The sequence below is a fragment of the Zonotrichia leucophrys genome, chromosome 23 (genome assembly GCF_028769735.1).
Source record: "Zonotrichia leucophrys gambelii isolate GWCS_2022_RI chromosome 23, RI_Zleu_2.0, whole genome shotgun sequence".
NCBI lineage: Eukaryota > Metazoa > Chordata > Aves > Passeriformes > Passerellidae > Zonotrichia > Zonotrichia leucophrys.
The window spans coordinates 1-12,252 of NC_088192.1; the positions used below are offsets into that span (position 1 = coordinate 1).

Here is a 12,252-nt window from a genome sequence, read left to right on the forward strand (position 1 = left end):
ACAGTCGCGCTTTACGGCAGTTTTACGACAGTCGCGCTTTACGGCCCCTTTTACGACAGTCGCGCTTTACGGCCGATTTTACGACAGTCGCGCTTTACGGCCGCTTTTACGACAGTCGCGCTTTACGGCTGTTTTACGACAGTCGCGCTTTACGGCACCTTTTACGACAGTCGCGCCTTACGGCCGCTTTTACTACAGTCGCGCTTTACGGCCGATTTTACGACAGTCGCGCTTTACGGCCGCTTTTACGACAGTCGCGCTTTACGGCAGTTTTTACGACAGTCGCGCTTTACGGCCGCTTTTACGACAGTCGCGCTTTACGGCAGTTTTACGACAGTCGCGCTTTACGGCCGCTTTTACGACAGTCGCGCTTTACGGCACCTTTTACGACAGTCGCGCTTTACGGCCGATTTTGTGGGAGGTTGTTCTTGCCCATTTTGGGATTTTCCCTGGTTTTTTCTTGCCTGTCTTGGGGGTTTTTTCTGGATTTATTCTTGCCCCCATCTTGGGTTTTTTCTCAGTATTTTCTGTGGGAGTTTTCTGGTTTTTTTCTTGACTGTCTGGGGGTTTTTTTCTGTGAGTTTTTTGGGGTTTTTGTTGATTTTTTCTTGCCCATCTTGGGGTTTTTTTTCCTGGGATTTTGTCTTGCCTCTCTTGGGGGTTTTTTTCAGGGTTTTTTTCTGGATTTTTCTTGCCCATCTTGGGGGTTTTTTCGGGTTTTTTTCCTGGGTTTTTTTTTCCTTGGTTTTTTCTGGTTTTTTTCTGGGATTGTTCTTGCCCATCTTGGGGTTTCTTTCTGGGATTGTTCTTGCCCATCTTGGGGTTTTTTTCTGTGATTTTCCGCTTTTTTTGTTGATTTTTCCTTGTCCCTCTTTGGGTTTTTTTCTGGGTATTTTTCTTGCCCGTCTTGAGGGTTTTTTCTGGGTTATTTTTGCCCATTTTGGGGGTTTTTCTGGGATTTTTTTCTTGTTTTTTTTCTTGCCCATCTTCGTTTTTTTTAGGTTTTTTTTCTGGGTTTGCTCTTGCCCACCTCGAGGTTTTTTCCTGGGATTGTTCTGATTTTTTTCTTGATTTTTTCTTGCCCATCTTGAGGTTTTTTTCCTGGGTTTTTGTGGGGTTTTTTTGTTGCCCATCTTGGGGTTTTTTCCTGGGTTCTTCTTGCCCATCTTGGGGTTTTTTTGGGTCTTTTCTCGCCTATCTTGGGGTATTTTTCTGGTTTTTTACCCGACCAGGACCAAGAAAAAAAAAACAGCCGCGGCGGGGGGGAAGGCAGCTGGGATTTTTTATTCTAAATTTAACAATGAGTTGCAAAACCTGAAAAGCAAAAGTCATATATCATAAGGTTAAAAGTCATATATCATAAGGTTAAATCCAGTCAGCATGTGCTCACACATGCAGAGACGAGCAGACACAGACACAGCCATGTGCTCTCAAACACGCTCACACATTCTTTCCACTTACACGCTTGCTGCAGCCCTTACCTGAGACACTGAAGAACGTGCTTTGACACATCTTCTGGCTGCCGCTCCTTGACATAAATGGCAGATCCTGGGGAAGTCAGCAGCGTCGGGGACCTGTGAGATGACAGGAAGGGTCAACAAGTGGCTATCTGACAGCTGGGACTTGTCCCCAAACTGGACTGATAAGTTTTCTACCCAAAATCCCACAGAAGACAGTTGAACAGTAAAATTTCTATAACTGTTCTACCTAACTGTGACTACGTACCAGGGCAGGGCAGCCCCAACCATAAGTGGTACAATGTATGTACACACAATATAAGCTGATGCATACAGTGCAAGTATACACAGAGTGTAAATACACATAATATAGGGCAACGCGCTTACATACAGTGTAAGTACACACAGTATAAGCCAACATAGGTACATACAATGTAAGTACATACAGTACAAGCCAGCATAGGTACATACAATGTGAGTACATACAATATAGGTCAATATAGGTACACAGAATATAGGTACATACAATACAAGCCAGGACTGGAGATAACTCTCTGGACAATGAATTCTTGAGCCCTATACCCTTTGAGAAGATCGAATCTATAGAACTACTGCAGTCACATGAGACGGGTGCAAGACGCTCCTTCTAGAAGTCCAAGAAAATGGAAAAAAGGCACTACCGAAGCTGGTAGTGAGAAGGAAGATGGATGAGAACATCTTGTCCCTGTGAGACATTCCTGTCTCAAAGAGTAAAAATTTAAAGATGCCGGAATAAGGGATATCCGGAAAGGAATGTGAGTAGAACAAGGCCTATATGGCACAGAAGAGTGCCGATCAAGCATCGAGACGTTACAAAGGCCTATGAGGTGGAAGACAATGGACACACGCTACATACCACAGACACGGACGACATAACATAGACACAGATAACATAACAGAGACAAATGGCAACTGCCTGGCACTTTCCCCTTAGTTACCTGAGATTCCTAGCAGAAGATGAGCCAGAGGCTGATGATGCCAAAGCAAAGGAAGCCCTATGACAATAGCATGTGATGATGAAATATAACTCGTTAAAAGAAGTTAGTGCCAAAGCAGTTAAGAGGATGCTCGAGAGGGAAGGAGCAAGCCTAGAGAAGGAAGCAGACTGCCAGGTGACCGTGGCTATAGCTCCAGACCTGAAGGCGAGCTCCTCGGGGTAAAGATCCATGACGGTGTCGAGTCGAGGAAGGCTGACGACGCAAAGTTCACATGAACGTGGAGATGGGTCGGAAATGCCCTGCCTGGCAAAGGCTCTGGTGAGGCCGAGGAGAAACCCTCTCCCTTTACTTCCAGAGAGCCTGTCCCACTACAGACCTCTCCACTAAGCTGACATCAGATTGCCTCCTGTGACAGTAAAGGTTTTTCCCCTTCTCCCAACCACTGGCCCCAACACTCAGCTTTTGGAAGAGGAGTGGACAAAATCCAGCCTCGGCTGGATGTGGACGTTGAGATGTGCTCCATGTGTGCTTCGGTGCTGCCATTTCCAAGCTTTGGCTACAAGCCTCCTCAGGGGACCTAAGACAAAACAGAACATGTGACTATTGCTCTCAAAAACAGTAATCCCCAGGAGTCCTCCACACCACTGGCCCAGCTCACCTATGAGTCAGCCTGCCTAAACGCCAACTCGCCTGCCCTTCTCTGTTCCTGGGCATGCCTAGGGCAGTGACAGCACCTGCAAAGAAACAAAGCAGAAAAGCATGCTGAGATACTGTGAGAACACAACGTCCCAACCCTAACAAGTATGCCACACCGATACCTTAAGCCTGCACCCACCTGGCATGGGCGTGCTCGGCCAGGATAGATCGCAAGGCGGCCACCTAAAATAAAAAAAAAAAAAACCAAGAGGAGATGCTTAGAGCTGCACCAGAAACTGAGAGTTCAGCAATAACAACTGCTTCTGTACCCTACTCAATGCTCACCTTGCCCACTCGGTCTTGACTGCTGCTCTGGCCCTTGACTTCCTAAAAAGAGAGGCAAAGAACAGTGCTGCAACAGCCACCATTTATGCTTCCTCTACAGCAACAAACAGTGACTGACCTGCTCGGGGAACCTCCTCACTTGGGATGGGGTACTCTGCCCTGGATTTTATCCTTCTGCATCTGAAAGAAAGTTAGGACAAGAGTCAAAGGGCTGCAGGATAACTTAAGGGCTCCAGATATCTTGTGTCCATTTACAAATCCCATCTAGAGTCCACCTACACCTCACAATACGAACTTCAAGTCCCCAGGACTTCTCCTATTGCACCAGGCTATGCGGCAGGGCAGAGCAGCTCTGGCACAAATGTGGGCTGACACCCATGACACGGGATAGGACGTGACAGACAACGAGGACACAACAGGCACAGAAATCTCTTGGCAAGGAAAATGGCTGCGAGGACTGAGAGAATGCAAAAAGAGATGACCGAGGTAAGACCGATGGTGAGCTGATGAGGCTCAGAGAACCCTGGAGGAAGAAGATGCTAAACTGGATGATTTATTCCAAGAACAGCAAAGATGGATGCCTAGGAGTCCTATGGTCAGAATCCTCTAACTAACCTCATATTATTACAAGCCCTAATCCACCATAATGGATCCAGGTGGGGCATAGCTGTCCATATAACTCAGAACAAGACCTGAAAAGACATCTGACTGGATGCTTCTAAAGACAGAAGAGAGTCTGATGTCTGTCTGAACTCCCGAGTCAAAAGTTCTATGGCCTGGGTGCCAGGCCAAGGAATGCAGAGATCACAGATGCTAACAATGATGCCAGGGTTTCTGACAGGCTCCTCAAAGGGCTAAGGTAAAAGACATGACACACCCAAACAACACATAATGCACAATAGACAAGTGACACGAGACATACCGAGACTGTTCTGCCCTGCTGCACACCTCAGCTCTGTGATCAAAAGTGAGACTTTGCTTTTATGGGGCCTAAAGGGCCACTTCATGAACACGCCCCACCTCCAAAGTGGACTCCAAAACCCCTCCTAGTAATTCCCAAACCTGCTTTCATCCCCTCTGTGGGCCTTAGCCCTCTACTTATCTCTCAGACATCAGGGGATGCTGATCCCTGTCAGGTGCAAAGAAAGGCCACCTCGCTAGCTGGGAAGGTCCTGCTGGCACTTGGCTGGTGTCTCTCAGACAGCTGTATTAAAGAGAACCAAACATCAGTGCCTGATCTTGGCACCACATCACCCAAAACCCCACCAGTCTGCTACTCACCGTGCTCCTAGGAAGGCCCGGCACCTCCTAACCCTGACCCTCTGCCATGGATGCAACACATCTGCACCTGAAAGAAAGTTAGAACATATGTCAAACACCACCAGGATAACTCACAACATGCAAACACCTTATGTCAATCTTGGAATAGCATCTAGAGCCCAAGTACAACCCACATTACAAATTTACACTCCCCAGGGCTTGTCCTATTGCAGCAGGCCATGCAGCAGGGCAGGACAGCTCCGGCACAAATATGTGCAGACACCCGTGACACAGAACGTGACAAACAGGGGGACATCAAACACGACACATCATGCTTGTGGGGAGGGCCTTGAGGGAAGAAGGCAAAAGAGACCCCAAAGACACACTAGGTAACACGGCACACTGGACAACATGACACAAACCAGAGCTGTTCTGCACTGCCCGCCTGAAAGCTGCCATCAAAAGTAGAGCCTCTCCCTTTAGCTGGCCTAAGAGGCTCTTGGAGAAGTTTGCTTTTCCCTCTGCTAATTTTTAAATCTGGCCCAAGAACCCCCAACCCGCTACTCTCCCATCTCCAGGCCATGGCCCCTGACTTATCTTTTGGATGATCAGAGATGTGGACCCAAGCTGCACCTGAAATGAGCCTGCCTTGGAGGGCCCTGTGATGGCCTGTTAGCCTCTCAGTCAGCTATAATAGAGAAAACCAAAACCAAAGTGTGAGTTCAGAGTTATGTGGGTCAAATCCCAGCAAGGCAGCTACTTGCCCTCTCCTGAGTGTGCCTGGCTCCTTCAGGCTCCAGTTTCATCCTGATTCCAAGGCTGTGGCCTTTATTAGGAGTGGCACCTGGGTTAGAGAAAGGCAAAGTTAAATGGCATTCCTGTGAGTGCAGTGGATCAGACCTTGTGTGCTGTACAGACCTTGTGTGCTGTAAGACATGGCAATGCCTCTGCTAGGCTTCTGAAAAGCCTTGTGTGAGGGGAGGTCCTCAAATAAACACCCTTTCTCACCCTGCTGCCTGCAAACCTACCCCCTCCCAATAACTCCTACCTGGATACCTGTTCGCCCTCCCTCTCCCAGTCACAACCCACAATTCATCTGAAGCCTCAATCTCCAACATCATTTTTGCATTTTTGACACTGGGCAGATCCTTCTTGTGACATGATGAATCTGCTGAAAAAAGTGTTTTGCTTGACACAATCTGGAATCTCTGGAAGTTGTATTCCTCCTAAAAAAAAAAAGAAAACCCCCCAAAAAAACAAATACAAAAAAAAAAAAAAAAACACAAAAACACCTAAACAAAAGAAGCACAACACCAGAAATTGCAAATGCATTTCACCACCCATAAACACAAACCCCAAAATAACAAACTTAAACACTCCCTGTATTCCATGCTGTTTTTCTCACAGTTTCTTCCAAACCTCTGTTGCTTTAGATGCCCAGAAACACCTGCTGGAAACAAGCTGAGATAGCTGAAAGAGCCTCTTCACTGAAATGGGAGGAGAGCTCTTACCCCAGCACATCCCAGAAAGGGAATGAAGCCCCTCAGCCAAGGCTAGGGTTAATATACCCCTCATGGTGCCCACCTCTCGTTCCCATGGCACCCAGGAAAAGGGAGGGGGCAAATCCCACCGGGTATAAAAGCCCTCAGAGCAGCGGCAGCTGTTTGGCTCCTATGACTTGAATTCAAAGGCAGTAAAGGGCTTGTTATTTAAGAAAACTTTTCAGAAAAATAACAGCACTTTCTTTTTTGCAACCACTACTTGGAGCAGAAGGACAGAAAAATGGTAAGACATAAAACTTTGTGTTTAAGTAGCATAGCTCCATAAATTGGGTAATTGTGTAATTTGCTGTTGACTTACATAATTATTCTGTATTTAACAAAAGCCATTTAATAAATTAACACCCAAAACTCCAGCAGCTGAGCTGGTCCGACCAAATCTGTATGTTTATACATACAGTAAACAAAACCAAAATCCCAGTAATACCTATCAGAAGTCTGTGAAAGAAACCTATTGAAATCAGTCCTACCTCAAATACAACCCAACCCATCCAGAAAGTTAGCTTCACTCAAAAAACAATTTACACAGAGTTAATTATACCAAGAAATAAAACAAGATGCCATATACCAGTAATGAACATAGTAGTGAAGGAAAAAAAAAACACACTTTTTTTCTTTTTTTTTATTTAAACTAACTTCTTTTATTAGCTAGAACAAAAGCTTTTGCCAGGACTGTAACAGCAACTTCTTCTCCTTCTTCTCCTTCTGAAATTCCCAAATTCCTTACAACTTCTGAGTTTAAATCCAAGTAAAAAGCAAAATTTGTGCACTTGTGCGTTCGATGCTTCTGTCAGGTTCTCTGTTTCCCTCCACATCTTACATTTTCAGTCTTCACGTTGTCCTGTCGTGAGGAGTTTGACAGAATTGGTAAATGTTAAGAGAGGATTTCCCTCCCCCTCTCCCTTCCTCCCTCGCCCCCTCCCTCCCCAGAGCTGGTTTCCTTAGTGCATTTCACTCAATCCCAAGCCAGCAATGATGCACGCTCACCACAAGGCTCACAGCTGCTCGGCTAAATTCAGCCATTACCGGCTAAACTCGGCTATTGTCGGCTGCATTCGCCTCTTCGGCGCGGTTCGGCTCGCTTCGGCCGAACTCGGAGCCGCTCTGTGCGTTTCTTTCTTTCTTTCCGTGTATTTCTAATCTTGGTTTTCCTTTCTAGCTTTAGAATAAAAAAGCAGCAGTAGTAACTTTCAGGCTACCTGGGAGTAAACCCAAAACTATAATGATTTAAAGAAAGTACAAAACCTGTCTGGCAAGCCCAGGATGCCAGCACCCATTTCTCCTGGATTTCCTCTCCGCAATCTTTGGTACTGGCAGAAGCCACCCCCGGCCGAGCCGCCATCTTTGTTGTGGTACCCTTAGGCATCCCCATTCCTCACACAGGCGTTTCTCTTGCCGGCTGCCTCAACCCGGTCCCGACGCGATCCCGCGCTCTCAGCGCCATTTTCTGCTGCTTTTCCCGGCGGGAGAAAACGGTTGGCGGGGTCGGCGGCACCGGAGCCCCGCGAAAAGCGGCAGGGAGCGGCGGCGACGTCTCTGCCAGAGTCCTGTCGCGGCCGCCATCTTGTGTGTGGCTGGAGCCCGGCCCGGCTCATGCAGGGTCCTGGTACGCGGGCGCTTCGCCATCTTGAAATGGCAGCTCTATCCCGTCTGCGCCTCCGCCGCCCGCCGAAACCGGCCCCGCCGATGTCGTTCTTCCCAGCCACCGCCCCGCACGGCGGCCGCTCAAGCCCGGCCACGTCCCTTTGCCCTCCTAACTGGGCTTTACCGCTCCCCTCTGTGCACAGTACCGCTCTGTGCCCACAAGGCGGCAGCACCGCCCCCCTGCCCGGGCCGTGCTGGACGCGCTTTGGGGCAGGCAAGGAACGGAGGCTGAAGCTGCCGGAGAGCCTTTTGTATTTATTCCCTTCGGCCCCAACAGCTGTTCCTACAGTTTAAGGGCATTTGATGGGTTCATTCCTAGGTAAAAACGTTATAACATTGGTTTCAAAAAGACTACGCATCTCTATTCAGAGTTTCCTACATTCCTGTGTACAATAGAATGGATAGATTCTTTCCAAATCATTCTTTCCAAATGGTTTTAGAAATAAATTCCAAATCTTTGTCAATACCTATAAAAACGAAAAACTTGACAGGTTTTGGTGTTCTACACCCACCCCTCCGTGTGAATTTTCTGACAGCTTTTAGTCTCTCTGGGGGAGAGTAACCCAGCATGACCCCCCCTCATTCCCCACTCACCTGCTCCTCCATCACAGCCTGGTGTGACAGTGTTCACAGGAGTCTTAGGATGAGGGAAGAGATGAGGATTTGACTCCATGTTTCAGAAGGCTTGATTTATTATTTTATGATATATATTATATTAAAACTGTACTGAAAGAATAGAAGAAAGGATTTCATCAGAAGGCTAGCTAAGAATAGAAAAACAAAGAATGATAACAAAGGCTTGTTGGTCCACCATCCACAAACTACAGCACTGACACCGTCCCTGTCTCAGTTTGCCTACTCAGAGTCTGAAGAGTGGCTTCTCATCACGCACTGGGGATGGAAAGGCACAATCTAGGGCAGGAATTATTTGGTCCAGTCTGAACTTTCACCAGCATCCCAGCCCCATGAGGAGGCTTGGACCCCATTCCAAGATATCAGCACATGAGGGGCCAGATGAATGGAGAGGTTAGAGAGGGGAGGTTGGGCAGGGGATGCTGGCAAGATATTTATACTGAGGATACAGAGGGAGCGATCTATGTCGCTCTTTGCCGAGCAAAGAAAATAACAATTTGGGCAGGTTTGAAAAGCACCGAAACCACGACAGGAAACCCAAATTGTACAAATGCAGATGTGAGTGGAAAAAGCTCTTGAGCTGGTGGCTCTGACTTTCACCTCCACTAAAAATAAACCTGCCTTATTAGGGGCAGATGGAGGCCAAGATAAAACATCTCTCCCCCACTCCCCACTATGTTTTTCCATGGAGGGGCTCTTTTGTGTGATGCTGGGTGATGTGGCTTTCTGGGGGTAGTGGGGATGGATGGCTTGGCTAGGGGCTTGTGTTGGGTTTTGGAGAGGATCTGGGAGGTTTAAGGGTTTTGGGGATGTGTGTCAGGTTTTCTGGAGGAGGGTTGCTGGGGTTGGTGTGATTTAGGGCTGGGCAATGTAGGGTGGGGGGTGTGATGAGTTGTAACAGCCTCTGATTATAGTAAGGGCAGCCTGGCAATGCCACATCCGGCAGCACAGCAGGAACTGGGGGGAGCAATTTGGGGTGCTGAGAAAGGAAGGGATTGGGGGCTGGGATTACAGGGAGCAGCAGAACTCCTCCTGGGACCCTGACATAACACAGGCTGGGCTCCTTGTCCCCATGCCTGTTTCCCCACTTTGGACCATGCCAGGGTTACAGCACCCCATGTTTGCGGGGAGGCTGTGGCAGACAGTGCCAGGTTTGGGTGCCCATTGCCCCCCTGCTGCTGCACCCCAGCCCCCCGAGGATATTGTGGGAGTTGCTTCACTGTCACCCTAGCAGTGGCAGCGGGGCCCAGGCTCCTCTGAGCCCAGTGTCTCCACACCTGCAGCAGCCAGGGTTGTTCAAGCTTGCAGCCTTTGCACCCCTAGCCCCATCCTCCTCCTCCTTTTGCAGGGATGCAATTTGGATGGATGCAATTTGGGAAGGGAGAAATTAAAAAGATTTTGGAGAGAGAAGGGAGCAGAGCAAGGGGTGGGTTTAGCACCAAATTGTGAATGTATCTCCAGCAATGGCACAGCAGCACCTCAGCACTTACCCTGCTGGGGACACCCTCATGGACCCCCTCAACAGGGCCTGGGTTATGGGGGTCACATGGCATGAGCTGATCAGTCTTGGGCCCCTTAGGGTAACATGGGGATGTGATGCTCATTAGGGTAACATTGGGGGTGCCCCAAAAGGGTCCCAGGAGGGAAAAGACCCCTCAGGGTGCAGATGGACTCAGAGGGGCTGCTACCGTGTCATGGGTGGGGAGGGGAAGAGTGGCGTCTGTCCAGCCATGGGGGGAGGTGATGAGGACGGTGGCTGGGGCAGGGGGGTTGGCACAGGAAGCAGTGGCAGTGGAAGCACTGCTCCCAGCTCCCCAGATGCACCCGTGAGATAGGGCAGCAGGAAGCAGCTGAGGAGAATCCCGGTGCTGGGAACAGCCACTGCTGCCTGCCCAACACCACCTAGGCCCAACCCCACTGTCTCTCCCCACTCTGGGTACTACCCAGGGATGTTCCAAATGTCCCAGCCTCTCCTCCGCAGGAAACAGAGATGTCCAGGGTTTGCCCTGAAGAAGCAGCTGTGACTCCTCATGGGAATATATGGTTCCCTCTGGCTCTGAGGGTGAAGGAGACATGGCTCTGCTCTTGACAGGGCTTTGGATGAGAGGAAGTGTGGGGAAACTGAGGCATGGACAGTGACTGAGCAGCTTTGCCACAGTTCATGTCACAGTTCCTGGTTCCCTTCCAGAGAGATGAGAGTGTTCCTCTCCCTCCCTTGAGTACTCTGGAACAGGGTAATGACTCATGGTGTTCACTTGGTCCCCAATGATCACCAGCAGGGACTGTCCTGGGTGCTGCCTCCAGGCTAGGTTGGGCTCAGGCTGAGGGGAGGGTCCTGGGGCTAATCCCCTGCACAAACAGCTGCACATTCCCCAGGGCTGGATCAGGTCTCCTGGTGACATGGCTTGGGGGGCAGGGCACCTCACTGCTGCTTTTTGGGTGTAGGTGCCACTCCTTTTCCCCACCTAATTCTCTGCCGTTTGTCTGCTCATCCAGCCCCATTCATGGCCCATTATGGAGCCTCTGGTATTGTCTGGCTCTGGCAGAGGGTCCCTGTGGTGGGTGAAGGCGGTAAACTGAGGCACAGATCCTCAAAACGGAGCCAGGCTCCTTTCTGCATGGGCTGTGGACTAACATCCATCCATCCATCCATCCATCCATCCATCCATCCATCCATCCATCCAATCTCCCAGCTCCAATTTATAATCTCCATCGATCCTGAAACACCCCAAATCTGGGACATCGCAGCTCAATATAGGGGTGTCACTGTGGCTACGGGGACCCCAGGGAGGGTTTGTCAAACTACACAGGAACCTGTCAGCACATTCTCTGCATGACTAATGGCCAGAGCAGGGTCACAATGCCACAATGCTTGTTGCTGCCTGTCCTTGCCTATCTTGGACTCACTGTCCATCCAGGAGCACTTGGCCCCAGCACAAACTGAAATGTCAAGAGAGCTGCCACACAGTGTTCAGCAGGATCACCAAATGGTACTGGACTGCCTCCCCATGGCCTTTGGGATAATGTGGGAAAGAGATCTCAGAGCCCTTTAAGAAGCCAGAATCCCTTTTTTCCCTTGAGTTTCCATCTAGATTTCTTCTCCAGTACCACAACTCCATCAAATTGCTGCTGTGGTGTGCCATGTGGGTGCCCAAGATGGGGATGGGGGGGGGGGGGGGAGAGGCTTGAAGCATCTCCAAAAATCTGTACATTATTCTCTGAGCTTTTGTTCCCATTTGGGCTGAGCCAGAGCAAGCCAGCCAGGTCCCTCAGCTTCCCTTGCTCTTGAAAGATCCTGAAGGTCTCTGAAGATCCCTGATCCCTGGTAAACGGGATTTATACCTCAGCCCCATCTGAAAAAGAATCCAGATGACCCCTGGGAAAGAGCCCTTCTTCCCTTTGTAGCTGCCTTGGGCAGCCTGCCACATCTCCATTCCTCTCCTCTCCCATCAAATCCCTGCCCCGCAACCAGGGCTTCCAGACAGCCCCCAGCTTCCAAAACACAAGAAATTCCTCCCAAAATGCTGGTGGTGTTCCCCCAGGACACAGGGACCCCCACACTCGCCCTCCCTGCCCTGCAGCAGCCAGGCCAAATCTGGCCATTTCCACTCCATGTTACATCCCTCACATCCTGTCACCTATAGTGACTTATTTCACGGGGAAAAAAAATCAAACCAAACCCAAGCCCAAGGGGCAGATTATTTTGGGGTGGGGGGAAGCAACTACTTGTGAGGCTCCCCC

General features: G+C 49.4%; 2 long non-coding RNA genes across 2 annotated transcripts; both read right to left on the reverse strand.

Annotated features, from left to right (window-relative positions):
- Nucleotides 1–32: 32 nt before the first annotated feature.
- LOC135457162 (uncharacterized) lies at nt 33–3,143 on the reverse strand. The gene is made up of 4 exons (XR_010442673.1): nt 3,093–3,143; nt 2,633–3,011; nt 1,482–1,574; nt 33–1,314 (listed from the first exon to the last, which is right to left on the reverse strand). It is a non-coding gene; the product is annotated as an uncharacterized LOC135457162 (long non-coding RNA).
- A 270-nt stretch (nt 3,144–3,413) lies between these two features.
- LOC135457189 (uncharacterized) lies at nt 3,414–5,384 on the reverse strand. Its single transcript, XR_010442677.1, has 3 exons — nt 4,697–5,384; nt 3,534–4,619; nt 3,414–3,457 (listed from the first exon to the last, which is right to left on the reverse strand). It is a non-coding gene; the product is annotated as an uncharacterized LOC135457189 (long non-coding RNA).
- Between the last annotated feature and the right edge of the window lie 6,868 nt (nt 5,385–12,252).